At 37.6% G+C, this 14,636-nt stretch overlaps 1 protein-coding gene across 2 annotated transcripts in view; it reads right to left on the reverse strand.

Moving 5' to 3' along the window:
• The window catches only part of LOC117604412 (uncharacterized), a 201,701-nt gene that overhangs the window by 154,991 nt on the left and 32,074 nt on the right, over positions 1-14,636 (reverse strand). Inside the window, exon 2 of one of the 2 annotated variants that reach the window (XM_034324430.2) lies at positions 3,836-3,933. The gene's annotated coding sequence lies outside the window, so the exon portion shown is untranslated. Of the gene's footprint in view, positions 1-3,835; positions 3,936-14,636 lie in introns of those variants that run through there. The other variant, XM_076689248.1, reaches the window with a different exon arrangement.

Raw genomic sequence — 14,636 nt, forward strand, 5'->3', positions numbered from 1 at the left:
CCTCCTCGATTGGCGACCAAAACGATCAGATAGACCCTCTCTATCACTCGGTCAGAGAATCAGTCAGTTTCATCAAGCGATTTCGCAATTATCGAAGAAATAAGGGGACAATTGCATTTGGCTGCGACAAATCGTCGAACGGAACCGTCGACAGGACAGTGCATCGTTCACGGAAACGAGAGAGGAAACAAACAAGCCCGGAAACGTAATATGAAGTTCCAGTTAGGTGGACCCCGTTAATCTAACGACCTGATGATGATGGTTGAAATCGTTTTACTCATCAAGATTGGCTTCGGTAACGGGGAGTGGTTAGCTACCCGAAAATTTTACTGACTCTTGATTGCTTTCCTCCGCGTTCCTCCTTTGCAACACCATCCTCTGTACAATCTCAGCCCCCTTAAATCGACGGTCGAGAGAACACGAGGATAAAATTCTTTCTGAAATGTCTGACGTTTCGTCAATTTAAGGGTGGTCAATGATACTCTTAATTATTATTGTTTTAGCCCTTCTTGGAATTTTCAAATTTCCAAATTCCCAAATTTTTAAATCACCTAATTTTCTAATTTCCTAATTTCCTAGTTTCTAATCCCCCAATTTCCAGTTTTTCTAATCTCCAGTTTTCCAAGTTTCTAATTTCCCAATTTCTAGTTTTCCTCATTTCCTAATTTCCTAATTTTCCAGATTTCCAAATCTTTAACAACTTAATATAAAATCGTACGAATCAGAGGCGACCCATATTAAAAGGGTTAAAATTGCGAGGCTTGTCAAAAGTTCGAAAGAAAGTTACATGTACTTGGTAAAAAGTGATCAACCTTTCGGACCAGTTGACTAACGCGTCGAAATCGATGGTTAATGGACAAAGTTGACACCATTACAATATCCTGAAACTGCTTTGGGAAACTACCGACATTCGTTTCACTTAGGTTGCTTTGCTCGCTTCTCAACCTTCCACCCCCTTTCACCCCCTGTTGCGGTATTATCCAATACCTACGTCAGCTTTTGGTGGTCCTAATGTTTAATGGGATAAAAATAAAGTGAATGGAGTTTCAAACAGGATTTTACAGATTTTCATAGTTGTTATTTTAGAGAATATTGGATAATAGTGAAAGTTTTTAATAGCTGTGTGACGTTGAACATGAGCGAAGACAGTGGAAAATTGGCACGTGAGCAGAATTTAATTAAAATCTTAGGGTTTAAGCGGGAAATAGTTGCATCTCCTCAGGTGATTATTAGAATAATATATAGTACCTCTTCATAGAATTGGGACATTTCGAAATTTTGAAATTATTATACCAATAATAATACTAATAAATTTTTTAAATCTCAAGTTCAAAAATTTCAAGCTTCAAATTTGCTATTTTATTATTTTAATGCTTGCAATCTCATTATAATATTACTGTAATATTTATGAGGTAATGAATTAGAAGCTTTTAATTTCTGGTAGCTTGAAATCTGAAGACTTGAAATTTTTAAAAGCACAATATTTTGCAATATTCTTTTACATATAGATTTTTTTCAATGGTGTCAAGTTTCAGATTCTTTTTTACAAGAGATGGGTTTCAATATTGGCTCGCAAGTATCGGTTGATTTAATTTTTTGACGATACACGTCAGAAGGAGATTGGCTTTTGTTTCACGGAAGCAACACAAGCAGAAACATATATTTGGGAAAAATTGACAGATTCAGATATTGACCGCCATCTGCGTTTTTCCCCGAATATTTCGTTACCATTTTTGTCCATTCTTTTCTACTCGATGTCTACACCGTGAAATATTGTCCGATGGTGTCTGGACAGATTTATGTATTTGTGATCTCGTGTGAAATAAAGAAAACTGGCTAATGAAGATTGATCACGAAATACCTATACAGCGTTTGACATTTGGATAACATTGATAGATTCCTTTATTAAATTACAGATAATTAATTGAAGCTTTCAATTTTGACGCGTGACAAAGTGACAAAATTGAATTTTTCATAGTGAAATGCAATAAATTTTATACAAAATTGCTCGATTCATTTTTCAACACTTCATCATTAATTATTAAATCAGGTACGGATTAAGAACTTTAAATTATGGATATCAGAAATAACGAGATATTGAAAATAATATCTAATGAAACCAACACTTTCAGCTTTCACATAAGCGAAATGTTTTACTAGAAAATTACTAAATATTAAATGCACCAGGGTTAAATCATCAAAATTTCACGACTTGAGAGCGAAGAGATGGTACCTTCTCATCTCATTCAATTCCTGACCCTCAAGAGATGAATGTAAATAAGGGCATTAAAACAATAATATTCTGCTAGCATTAATGCGGATTATGTTCATGAAGACTAATCATCATGCTGAAAATTATACCTGTGACTATCGTTCTTCCTCTCGACTAGATTTCAACGATGAATAAACATGATGAAAATTATTCACACCTCATACTAATTATTTTAAGGGTACTCTCTCATTAAATCACTCCAAAAACACATCATACCTATGATCGCATTTAAACAAAACTAAATTCTGAATAATGTACTCAAACATCATATCATTAAATGAAATATACACAAATAGCTTTAAAAATATTAAAAAATGTGAGTGAAAACGAATTTTAACTCTGAATTAACAAGTTAACACCAAGAAAGCAACATCCATTTAACAATAATTGATCAAACAAATCAGATCAACGAAAACGTTTGATTGTGCTTATTTTAACCCTTTTAATTAAAAGTGCAGTCATTCCATCGTAATCCGATACTCGATTTCCTATCTGTCGCATTGCGAGTCCTCTTCACTCGCTACCCTTAAACTTCGATTCGCCATAAAAACTTTTCAACCTGTCCTCGTTTCGCCTTCCTTCGTTACTCGACCCTGTAACTTCACGACGAAACTTTCAATCGCTTCGGACTGAATTTTCACGCGATATGAAACCCTTTATTAACGAGGTGCAAGCTTCATGGATATTCCGGATACTTAACTAAAATTAATATTCCTATGTACCGAGCAGGAAATTAAAAACCGTGCATAGGAATCACTGTGGGGCTGACTAAGAGTAATGTCTAATGAATGAATTTTCTAGTGGCTAATGGTATTCTAATGAATGTGCGCGTATCTAGTTATTTTCACCAGAGGTTAATCTTTAACTTTGTATACCGTAAGTAGTATTTTGCGATACTTTTATGTCATGAAATTGCAATTTAACCATTTCAACCTCTACTATATTTCAAATCGAAATTTCTCAAAAATGAAAATTTCAATTTTCTTAAAAATAATTCACCTTTTTCTTATTACATCAGGATTATTTGAACACCTTGAATATATATTAATAGCTTAACGATGTGCAAGATATCAGGAGCGTAACCAATTTTCGTAAACGTTACCTTTGATACAGTAATGAAGCATTTACTGTCCACCGTTGCCTATCTCGGATCATAAACTCTGTTTTATACCCATAAACTCTTCTCTGTCGTTCTCTCTTTCCCCCCTCGATCATCGTTCACGAATCAGAGGACGTTCTTTCGCTTTGTATGTCCGCTTCACGTTTGAATTTTAAGTGGTACTTTTCACTCCCTCGCGCAACTTTTCCGCTCGTTGATTACGCTCAAGTGGTCCCAGCGTAAAATCGCGACGATATTTTCCTATTTTCGGTCTCTCGTTTTGTATGATCTCAAAATTAACCTTAACCCTTCCCCCCCCCCCCCTTTTTTTTTTTCAAAGTCCAAATTATCAGATGACGGAACAGTTTCAGAATTATTTACCGTAGACACGCTGACGCGAGTTGATGAATTCTAAATATAATTATGGAAATTATTGTAGATGGTATTTTGAAGAGTAAACTCACCCCTGGATCAGCAGACTCCAACATGCACGGCTGAGACGCTCGCAGACTCCCAATTGGGGTCTTAAAGGGAATCTTTAATGCCGTGAACGGACTTGGTCCTGCAATCAGAATGCCATGGAATTAGTTTAATCCCAAACATTAAAGTTTCAGATATTAAATTATGGGAAACGTTGGTATTTGAATAATTTAAATTAGACAATTCGATGGACAACACGTTTGTCATTTACCTTGTTATAATTCATTGTTTTATAAAATTGCGAGAGAATTAAATTAGAAATAATTAGAGTATTTCTATTTCCACAAACTTCAAGCTCAACTGTTTTCCTGCTAATGTAACATTATCGATTAACTGTTAACGCGTTTCAACTATACAACGAGCAATAAGCTCCAACCGGACATTTTTCCCAACGGTGAAACGTTGAAAAACACAGGAGCCGGTCTAAATTCGCGTTTCATTTGCTCCAAGTACACAAGGCGAGTACATCCTATTAGCACCATAGCTTTTCCCTCCCGTGTTGGAAGCTGCTTAAACTTAATAGCGTCGAGTAAGCTTAATGTAAGGCTGTTTTTATAGATTTAACCCGACGAAAATAAGTTCTATGGTTAGGATAAAAAATCGAACACCATTGTAGTGTTCTTTGATGTAATGAAAAAATACTTGACAAATTTTTTCACACATTTGCTATTAATATTCTCCATTAACAAACATGAAATTTTCAATCGTTTATTTAAGAATAAATTAATTAATTAAGAATAAATTATTTCGTATTAAAAATAATAAACAAACCCTTACGTAGCCATTTTTATTGGACCTTAAGCTTTAAATTGATATATAATAGGTGCCATTTTGCAATATTTTTATGTCATCAAATCACCTTGGACTTTCTATGTTTCCAAAATCGGTCATGGTTTGCTATAACTGGTCATCAGCCATTTTGTATTGAAAATATTTCTGACACGTTTATATAAAAATTTTCTTTACAGTTTAAGCTTTAAATTGATATACAATAGGTACAAATCTAACATACTTTTATGTCATGAAATTGTATCAGACTTTCAATATTCCTAAATTCCCCATCTGTTATGCACTAAGCTAACACTTACACCTGATTAACGATATCACAAATACGCTGCAATATCACAAATGATCATATTTCACGGTCTCGTTAATCGCTAAGCAATTCACTGTAAAATGAACGTGTGTAAATTTGTCGCATGCACGATTCGTTGTTCATAGATGAACGGAACGCTCGCACACCAGTAAATCTCCGTATCGCCGTATTTCTGTTCCCGTATCACGCGAGAGTTATTAAAGTCCGTACATCGTGTCGCATTTAACCAACACCCCATAAAACTGTAAACACATTGCCGACATTGGTTTTATCGTGTTCAACTCGTTTCGATGCATACGTTCCACCTAAAACATCCCTATTATTCCAATGCGTTTTTGATTCATCAATTTTTTCTAACGCTTTGTTATGTTCACAATAACTGAAAAACCTAAAAAGAAGCAGATAGGTTCATACCGAAGATCTGTCCATAGATTATAAATACTTTAATGCAAAAAAAAAAATGAGAGAACCTATTTCACTTTGAGATTAATCTTCCCACCCTTAGAAATGGTAAATTAGAATTTATTTTGTTCCCTTTTTAAATACCTTTGAATTTTAAAAATTGCAAGATTTAGAATTGATGCCAGTTTAATTTTGGAGAGTAAAGAATTTTGATTTTGCGAGCTATTTTGGTGTAAATTCCGTACCCTTTTCATTAACCTCTTTATTATACATTCTAATAAACTATATTCATTTCCGATACCACAAATATTTTTTCTTTTTTTTTTTTTTTTTTTTAATTTTCTTATGGTTTGGAGTCTTGAAAATACCTAACCAGGAAATTTCCCATGCTTTCCCGAGGGGGTGTAGATATTAAAATCAATACGGTATGCGTTTGACTGGTACACCGTATGGCCGCGGTTATTACCGCACTCGGTGGCCAGCGGATCATGCATACAGTAACTACACCGGCAGCTATCTCTCTATTTCGCCTCTACCCCCTAGCAGCCTCTCAGAATGCTCCTTACCGATGCACACGGGAATTGTAGCTGCAACTGCACCGCGCTGCGCCGGACAAGCAACCGCTACGGTATGCCCGAGCCTGCCAAACGGTTCAGTTAACGGATACTTCGAGTATAGGGCGTGAAACTGTTACGAAGCTGCGGCAGAGAAATGGAGGTAGAATAGAGGTCGTTCGACAAGGTAGAGCCTTGCCAGTGCTGTATAGATAATTTCGTGGCAAGTTAATCAGACCCGGCCAGAGGCAGCAGGTATTCGCTGGAGAGGATCTCTCTTTCTCTCTCTCTCTCTATGAGAGAGTTACGAGAGGCTGAAGAAGTGTCGTAGAAGATGAAAAATAAAACGAGTACGTAAACCGCGACACATCGTACGGTGAGTACAAGACGAGACGATGTCACGTAACAGCTGCTGCTAATAGCCTGTTTAATCGGCAGCTTGAAACCTCTCGTTCTCACGCTCGGACTAATTATAGTGTCACGTCTTAAATTCGAGCGTGTCGCGCGTCTTTGAACTGACACGTTCCGCGGATACAAATAGTACTGGCATTAGTAATTGCTTGTCTTTGTTGAGGATTTTCAAACGACCAGTGGCGTGTTTCAAATATCGTTTTGAAACATCATTGCTTTTTCAACGACTGACTGCTTGTCGAAGTATTAATTATCTCGGATATTTTTAATGACACGAGAGAATCGGAGAACGTGAAGGGTCCTCGGTAATTTCGAACAATAATTGTGAACAGATATATTCAAATTCTATTTGAAACTTTATTCCTGAAAGATACACAGAGTTAATTAATTTCATCTTCTTAATTATCTCTGTTATTTTTAAGAATATTTTGTTTACAATTTTTTTTTTTCATATAGATTTATTTTTAATTGGTGTAAAAACAAATAGATTCTATGGATGATGAACTCTGTTCTAGATTACAAGTAAATCTGAAAAGATGATTATTTTCTACGTAATTTAATCATAGCTGATACTCGAAAAGATTCGTCAAAAACAACACCCGTGCTATTTGAACAACAATACAGGCTCGATCGAATAAAATCTCGGATTTTTCCATGAAATACTCTTCGAACATCGAGAGCGACGATGCAAGTGGCGCTCGAAAAATGTCAAGTTTGGACATTCCAATGGTCGCGTCACCGATACAAAATAAAACACAAACAATTCGACCAACACTCTCTTCTTTCCATCGAATTTTCCAATGCGAATAATCGTTCGAGTTTTAAGAGAATCCGAATAAATTCCGATTCTATTAAATTGTTGCATATCAAATGATGGAAAGTTCAACATGATTCGATGACAGAAGATTATTACAAATTGCCACTTCTGGTACAACAATTCAAAACTTAAAAATTAACAAAATACCTGTATAAAGATTCTACAAAATAGTTCTAATAGAAATTGTAACTTATTTTTGCTTTAATAAAGAATCACCAATTTTGTATAAAAAATATTCGAGAAACCTTTAGTTAAATGGAAAAAGAATCGATAGGAGGAAAAGTGTTATTTCAGTGAAAATATCATTATATTCCCGTACTTTATAGTTTCAACCGTGGAGATACACAAACTATCCTCGATTCCGATGCGAAGTTTCATCGCGTGTACAAAGTGTTATCTTTATTACAATCGTAACAACGGGAGAAATCGTACCGCAGCGATGATTTCGTAGCAGGAATTTCGCTGCTATTTTATTTATCTTGGTCGGTCAATGAAATATTCAAATATTTCGCCGGGACCCGATGGTGTACATAGGTACAATAGAGAAACGAAGCAACACCGCCGCTTATGATTTATGACTTTACGTAGAGAACGATCGACTGACTGCTGGAGCTTTCGTGCTTTCGGCTTTAAAAGATTTATAAGAACGCGCCAAATGGTTCGCAGCGTCATTTTCTCCTGTACATGTGTTCGAACGTTGTATATCTGGAAAAAGGACACCGATGAGATGCAATGTGTTCCTGGTGATTGAAAGCTGAAACCGTTGTTCTAAAAATTTCATCCTATCCTCCATCAATATTCTTCCCTTCTATTTCTTTCTCATTCCTACAGTGTTTACAATATTTTCCTAAAAATTCTACAATAATTATTATTCAAAATCAAATTTTTTTAAATCAAATACTGATAAATTTACCTGAATAATAATTTTTATTTTATATTATGTTAATTTATCAAAAATGCAGTGGTCTATGATGAACAAAAATCAATAAAAAAATTCTCTCATAATACATTTCTTTTTAAAATATTTTCTGTTCAATATCTTGCTCCAGATTACGTTGCATTGTTTATCACCAGTAAATCTTTCTATATTTTGTATTCAGATGGAAAATCACAATGTTCGAGCCGTATCATAATTTTTTCCTTCGCAAGTTACGAATCGATAATTAAAGAAGAATAAGCGGCGAAGGAAAGATCCGCGTTTTCGCGAGATAAGTTGTAAGAAGAGAAAGCGAGATGGTAGTATCTTACTTGGAGAACACGTAAAAGTGTTTCTATACGTGGGCGATAAAATTCTCGAGATTACAAGCTGCACCGACACTTCCTTTCTACATCCCCGAGGCGTTCCCTTATCAGCATACTGCGAAGCGGCACAATAAGACGGAAATCTGGTGGAAAGAACGGATACCGTGCTACGAGACCGAGCCTCTATCGTGGAAATAAAAGTAGCAAGTAACGGCTTGTAGACGGAGTTGAGGATTCGAGGCAGGGATACGTATACTTGTAATATGCAACACGCAAACACCTCGCGCTACGATCGTACAGTCGAGCGACATTGCGTTTCCGCTCGACGTGAGACATCTTCGGATAGCCAGTCTGTACGGAACAATGCTTGGAGAACTGTTGGACGACTGGTTACATTGATGTAACTAAGGAGGGTGGGCGTATCTTTCCCAAAAAAAATTTATGCTAATCCCTCACAATTCTAAAATTTCCAAATTTTTAAATTTCTAAATTTCTGAATTTTTAAATATCTAGGTTCCTAGATTTCTAAATTTCTAGGGGACGTGCTCCACCCAGAAAATATTCTATTCACGCCACTGCTTATCACATTGGCTCAGACTTCCCTGCTTTACATTAATTACAATCAGTCATTTAGCATAGGTGACAAGATCCGACATAAAAAATCACTTGACTTCATTTCCCAGCCCCGAAGCTGTTGCTTACCCCACGCCTAGCTGGAAATCGTTTAACGAGGCGAATTTTCACCCCAGGGACGATTAAAAGTCGAGCGAGGAAAGGACACCGAAGAGGTACGACCCTTTCTGAATCGACTAGGGAATTTCCACGTTCTAGAAAGGGTTAGTCGAGGAAGGAAGGAAGGAAGGAAAGAGGGTGGTAGCGGTTGGTTGATGGGGCGCCCCCATAGGTTGAATTCGTGGAGTGTGAGGTCGGCTTGTGAAGGAAGGGCGCGTGCAGGCTAGACAGTAAAGTTCCTTCTTTGTCGGATGGGCGCGGTGAATAGCGTGCGGAGGCAGACCGACGGGTTAAATTTGCATGGACGCTTGTCTGCGTTTCCAATTTCACGCATGCACACATCCAGCAGTACCGATAATAAACGACGCCAGTTTTGGCATAAATCAAGGCCACAAATCCTGGCCGCGCCTTCGTCAGTTCCAACAGCGAACTGCCCCTTCGACCACGTTTACATTTACGATACTTTTCTCCCTCTGAATGCATCGTCTTAGAATCATTTAGATAACAATCCATAGTCTTATCGCTTAAAGAAATATTAACAATTGCAAAAACTTGTCTAATAATAAACGCCACTTTTTCACAACGTATCCACGATCTCCCCCAAGTATTTTATTTTTTCCCCATTCTCCCCGTCCACCCTTGTTTCCCCATATCTCCAGCTACGATACCAAGCTTTCTTTCTCCCTCGCTCTTCATCGACAGACGGATTAATCCAACATGAAGAGCTAAACAAGCAGAAAGTACGCTTACCTGCCATCCTGGCCGCGGGAGAGAGGAAATATCTGTAGAATTTCACTCTCGGCCCGTCCGGTAATCCCCGGTAGGCCGTTTGAACTGGACGTTTGAATGGCGCGGCTTATTAAGATCCGTGTTTTTCGTGGCAGTTCTGACCCACGCGAGTTTCCGAGTCGCCGGCATAAGGCCGACAGAGAACCCGATACCGTTTGAAGTATTATACATTGTTAGCCAGGATTTACATGACTGGTTATTTTATTTTTTTCTCCCTTCTTCTGATCTTTTCCCTTTCGTTTCACTTTCTACACCTCTACGAAGTTTCTATTATTTTCTGACGATTTTAATGGATGATTTGATCACTTGACGAAGGCAATAATTAAGATGTTGATTGCCGTGTCACCCATATTCAAGTGACATTTGAATTTCCATAGAAGATATTCAGATTAGATATTTGAAATGAAGGTTAATTGAAATAATGAAATATTCTGAAAATAACAAGTAAGATTTATTAAAAATAAAAATACGCTCGCATGGCAGTCGACGTGTTAATAGCAGCTGTCAGATTATTCGTGATTGAAGTTTCTAGAGTTCCAAATATTCTAAACTCTGCATATAATTCTCTATTTCAACGGGACACCATAAATTCCGAGTAAAAAAGCATCAGCGTATCAATATTACGTGTATCGTTGTTTTACAGTGTAGTTTAATGTTCGTCGATGGAGCAACGATCAATCGGTAGGTACTAATTGAAAGAAGAGGGTGTACGTTGATTCCCGTCCATCGTCGGCTGTGCAGCGTGCAATTAAATAAACATTCGAATCAATTTCCGTGCATTTACGGAACGCCCACAAAATTTGCAACGTGTTCGACCGAGCGGCTATACTGTCATCGTGTATTTCGAGCCTGGTATTTACTGGGCAAGCAGAATTTTCGCGGTTACCATATCAATGGACGGGGCACAATACGCGTCCTCTCATTAACGTTTTATGATGATCCAGCCGGTTCGAAATGCGCCACCGTCGCCGGTAATAAATTCTCTGTCAGCCATTAACATTAAAAGAAATAACCGTGCGATACATCTTCCCTTGTTGTTCGCGTTACAACCACCAGGGGCTATTCAAATCGACCCCGTTGCGTGGCTGCATTTTGTATTCGTGTCGTGTAGAAACTTAGTTACCCGGGGATCAGTTTCGCCGGCAAGATGGCGATTGAAGCGGCTACAAGCGTACAGTTTCAAAGTGCCTTGTTACTTTGGATAATTCCTTTCGACAGTGACACCAATTCTCAGATCGTTTTCATTCGGCTTTCATTTTGTCGACGATTATCGTTCGCAGAGAAATGCAAACTGCATAGAAAATGCAGTGGAAATTGAGGAAATTAAAAATTTAGAAAAATCTTAATTTTTTTTTTTTTTTCCCCTATAAATAATAAGGTCGAGCTCAATTATACAGGTGTTATTTTAAAATGCTAGAATTTAAGATAGCAAACTTTTTGTTAGAAGAGGATTGCACCCGAAGGAAGCAGAGACGTCTTGAATTGCAATTCAGCTCAAAGGCATATCGCGCATCGTTGCGAACTGCGCTTCATAAAATTTTAACTCCCATTCCTCTCGTTCTTTCGCCGATACTCCGCCGATAACAGAGAACGTCTAAGGAAAACTCTCGAGCACAATGCACTCTCACAGCCAACTCGGAACTCGAAACAGTTGCCCCATAACAATTTACCGAGTTACCTGAAACGCTACGTATGACGCGAAATTTTTCTAACTTCTTCTCTCTAAACGCGTTTCCTCTGTTTCCTTCGCTAAAGTCGCGCTCGAATTGCTCGGGACAGTTCGACGCAGTTAAACTTCGAGTTATATCTACAATAAACGATTTACCGAGAGGAACTATTTTAATTTTATCAGAAATAAATAAATAAATAAAAGAAAAATGTATGGTTTAACAATTGCAATGACTTTAATTTGTAATCTTTTATCGCGATACCAAGACGAGTGTAACGAATTATTAATTGATATGTTAATTAAGATAGTTTGCATTCTTTATAATTTATCTTAAACTGATTTCAAGTACACTATTAAAGCAGCTAATTTTCTTGATATCGCCTGCACACAAGGTATTATGAGCACGACTATCTAGCTACTGACGTACACGCCGCAACCTTGGTGGATGACGTACACAGTGCCGGGAAGTGACAGTGGCTAATTAATTAGTATCAAATGTAACTCCCTCCGCAACGGTATTCCATCCACCGTGTGCAGCTTGTTACAGTACACGGCGTTTGATGCAGCCGGTGATTAAGCGGACAGACGGAAAATCCTAAGTGGTTTCACACAATCGTTCTACCCTCAAACTCGATCCTGTATAACTTACAAACTGTTTCGAAGACACTTTAATGAGGGATGTGTTTACTAGTCATGAGAATCACGTTTACCGAGGAGATACTAAGTTGTTACGTATCAAGGGGTGAATTTTGAAACATCGAAAGTTTGAAATCATTTCATGACATAAAAGTATCCCAAAACACCATGTATAATACATCAAATTAAAGCTTAAAATTTTCTGAAAATGACCATGTAAATGCATTATTAATATTCTTAATACAAGACGAGTGATTGTGGATTGCAACGAACAATGTCGTTGTACTATATCCAGAGTCTAGCTTCGAAACGTAAAAAGGCGAAGATGATTTCATGACATAAAAGTATTGCAAAATAGCACTTGTGGCACATCAATTTAAAGCGTAAACTCTGCTTAAAATAGCTACATAAAAGCACCTTTCATTAATATTTTCAATACAAAATGGTTGACTGTCAAAGCATCTTAGACATTTTACATTTCGAAACTTGATAAAGCATTTACATGGTCATTTTCAGGAAACCTTAAGCTTTAAATTAATATGCCATGATTTTCTGTCATGAAATCCTATTAGACTTGCAATGTTTCAAAATCAACTATTTGGCATACAACAATCTAAACGCTACACCTATTCTCCTCAATTTCGGCAAATCTGAATCGATAGTATATCTTTCTATCCGAAAAATGATAAATTAATCCATTGTTCTATTTATATTGGATCCCGTCGGGGTGATGGAAATAACGGGGTAGTGTGCACAAGTTGCGATCGGTCTGTTTGACTTCCATATATCATTGTTTTCGCATTTACCCTGGTTCTTTGTGCTCGGCTACAAATTGCCAATATTGACGCAATATTTTCCCGTGATAACGCGAAATATCACGATACAACATTAACGCTTTCGCTACGTTGCCGAACAATTCGCCGATTCAATCCTAAACAATTATTGGAAATTTATCAAACTTTATCCCAAAACCTTTATCGCGGACGTTAAATCTCTCGCAATTAGAAAAGTATTAAACCTTGAAAATCGCGACAATTCGATGTTCATCGATTGTAAACAAAAGGTAGAAATCGAAGATCAAAATCGATTCGATAAAGTGAAGAGATAAAATTTCCAGAGAAGCGGGACGAATGGGACCGATGAACAATCAGATTTCCTGAAAACCACCTGACAACAATTTTCAGACGAAACGGGAGGAAAGAACCAGTCCTCACGGAAAACCTCGACTCGTCACGCCGAACGTGTACACGCGAAGCGTAGCGGAGAGTACGTGCTTCACGTTTCGCTAGCTACACGATCGAATTTTGCGTTAACCGTGTATGTGTGTTTCTATCGACACCCACGCTAGCCCGCCTCGCTGAATTTAATTTACCCTTGCGCAAAACAACTTCTCTTCTCCGCTTTCTTCGCCTCTACTATGTACTCGACGCGATCGCGGAATGTTGTATCCCGCTTGCATATATCCGTTTGGATTATATTACAGGTGCACGATGCGTGCTTCAAACCAACTCGTGTACTCGACCAACACAACGCGCTAGTTACCTTACCAAAAACTAATACGGCAGAGTGCTCGTAAAAATATGCTTGTTTCGTACGGGGAGACGTGGAAAGCATTGGATAACTTTCTTTTTGAAGTGAAACTTCAGGAAGAATTATTTCTACTCTCTCCGTCAATGCGCGAAACTCGCGCATTTCTTTTTTTTTATTTTTTTTTTCAAATTATTTGATAATTTAATAGGAGCTCTGATTGCTAGCAGAGATGTGCGAGAAGCCGAAAATTTCGGATACCCGAATCGATGAAGTGTGCATGTTGCAGATGGGAAGGTCACTTGATAAATCCTCGATTAAAGCGTACAGAAATCCACGATGGGACAGAGCATATAAATTTTTGCCTGTGAACGACACCCGCACACGTTCGAGATCCTAAAAGTGTCGTACTTTATCGGGTGAATGGCGTCTGTCATCCGGTTTTCAGTAAAGTGAAAAAACAAACTGGTCGTAGCCGGAATTTTGAGCCTGTGATTAAATGCACGAGACGTAGGTGAATTAGATTAAGTACCCTTGGGGTAGTATAGATCGTGCTTCAGAATTTTAACCCCCTTCCCCTTTCTCGTCGCTTGCTTCTCCACGTTTATTCTACGTACATACCCCTCTCCTACCTCTATCTATCGTAGTTTTCACTGTTCCGTGGTGTGAAATAGAACGGTGGGGAAAATTCATTGGCTTGAAAATTTCCAGGAGCGAAAACTGCTGCTTCTGAGCGAGAATGATGACGCGCGTGTGCTAGATGCCAATAGTCAATTTCCATCAATGCTGAATTTTTCATTTGTTTATTACATCAAATTTATCGTTGTGCAATGACCATAATGCAGAATATTGAAAAAAGAAATTTGGACTACAAGAAAAATTGAATTTTTGTAATTTGTTTGCACTATTG

Source organism: Osmia lignaria, chromosome 7, assembly GCF_051020975.1.
Source record: "Osmia lignaria lignaria isolate PbOS001 chromosome 7, iyOsmLign1, whole genome shotgun sequence".
Lineage (NCBI taxonomy): Eukaryota > Metazoa > Arthropoda > Insecta > Hymenoptera > Megachilidae > Osmia > Osmia lignaria.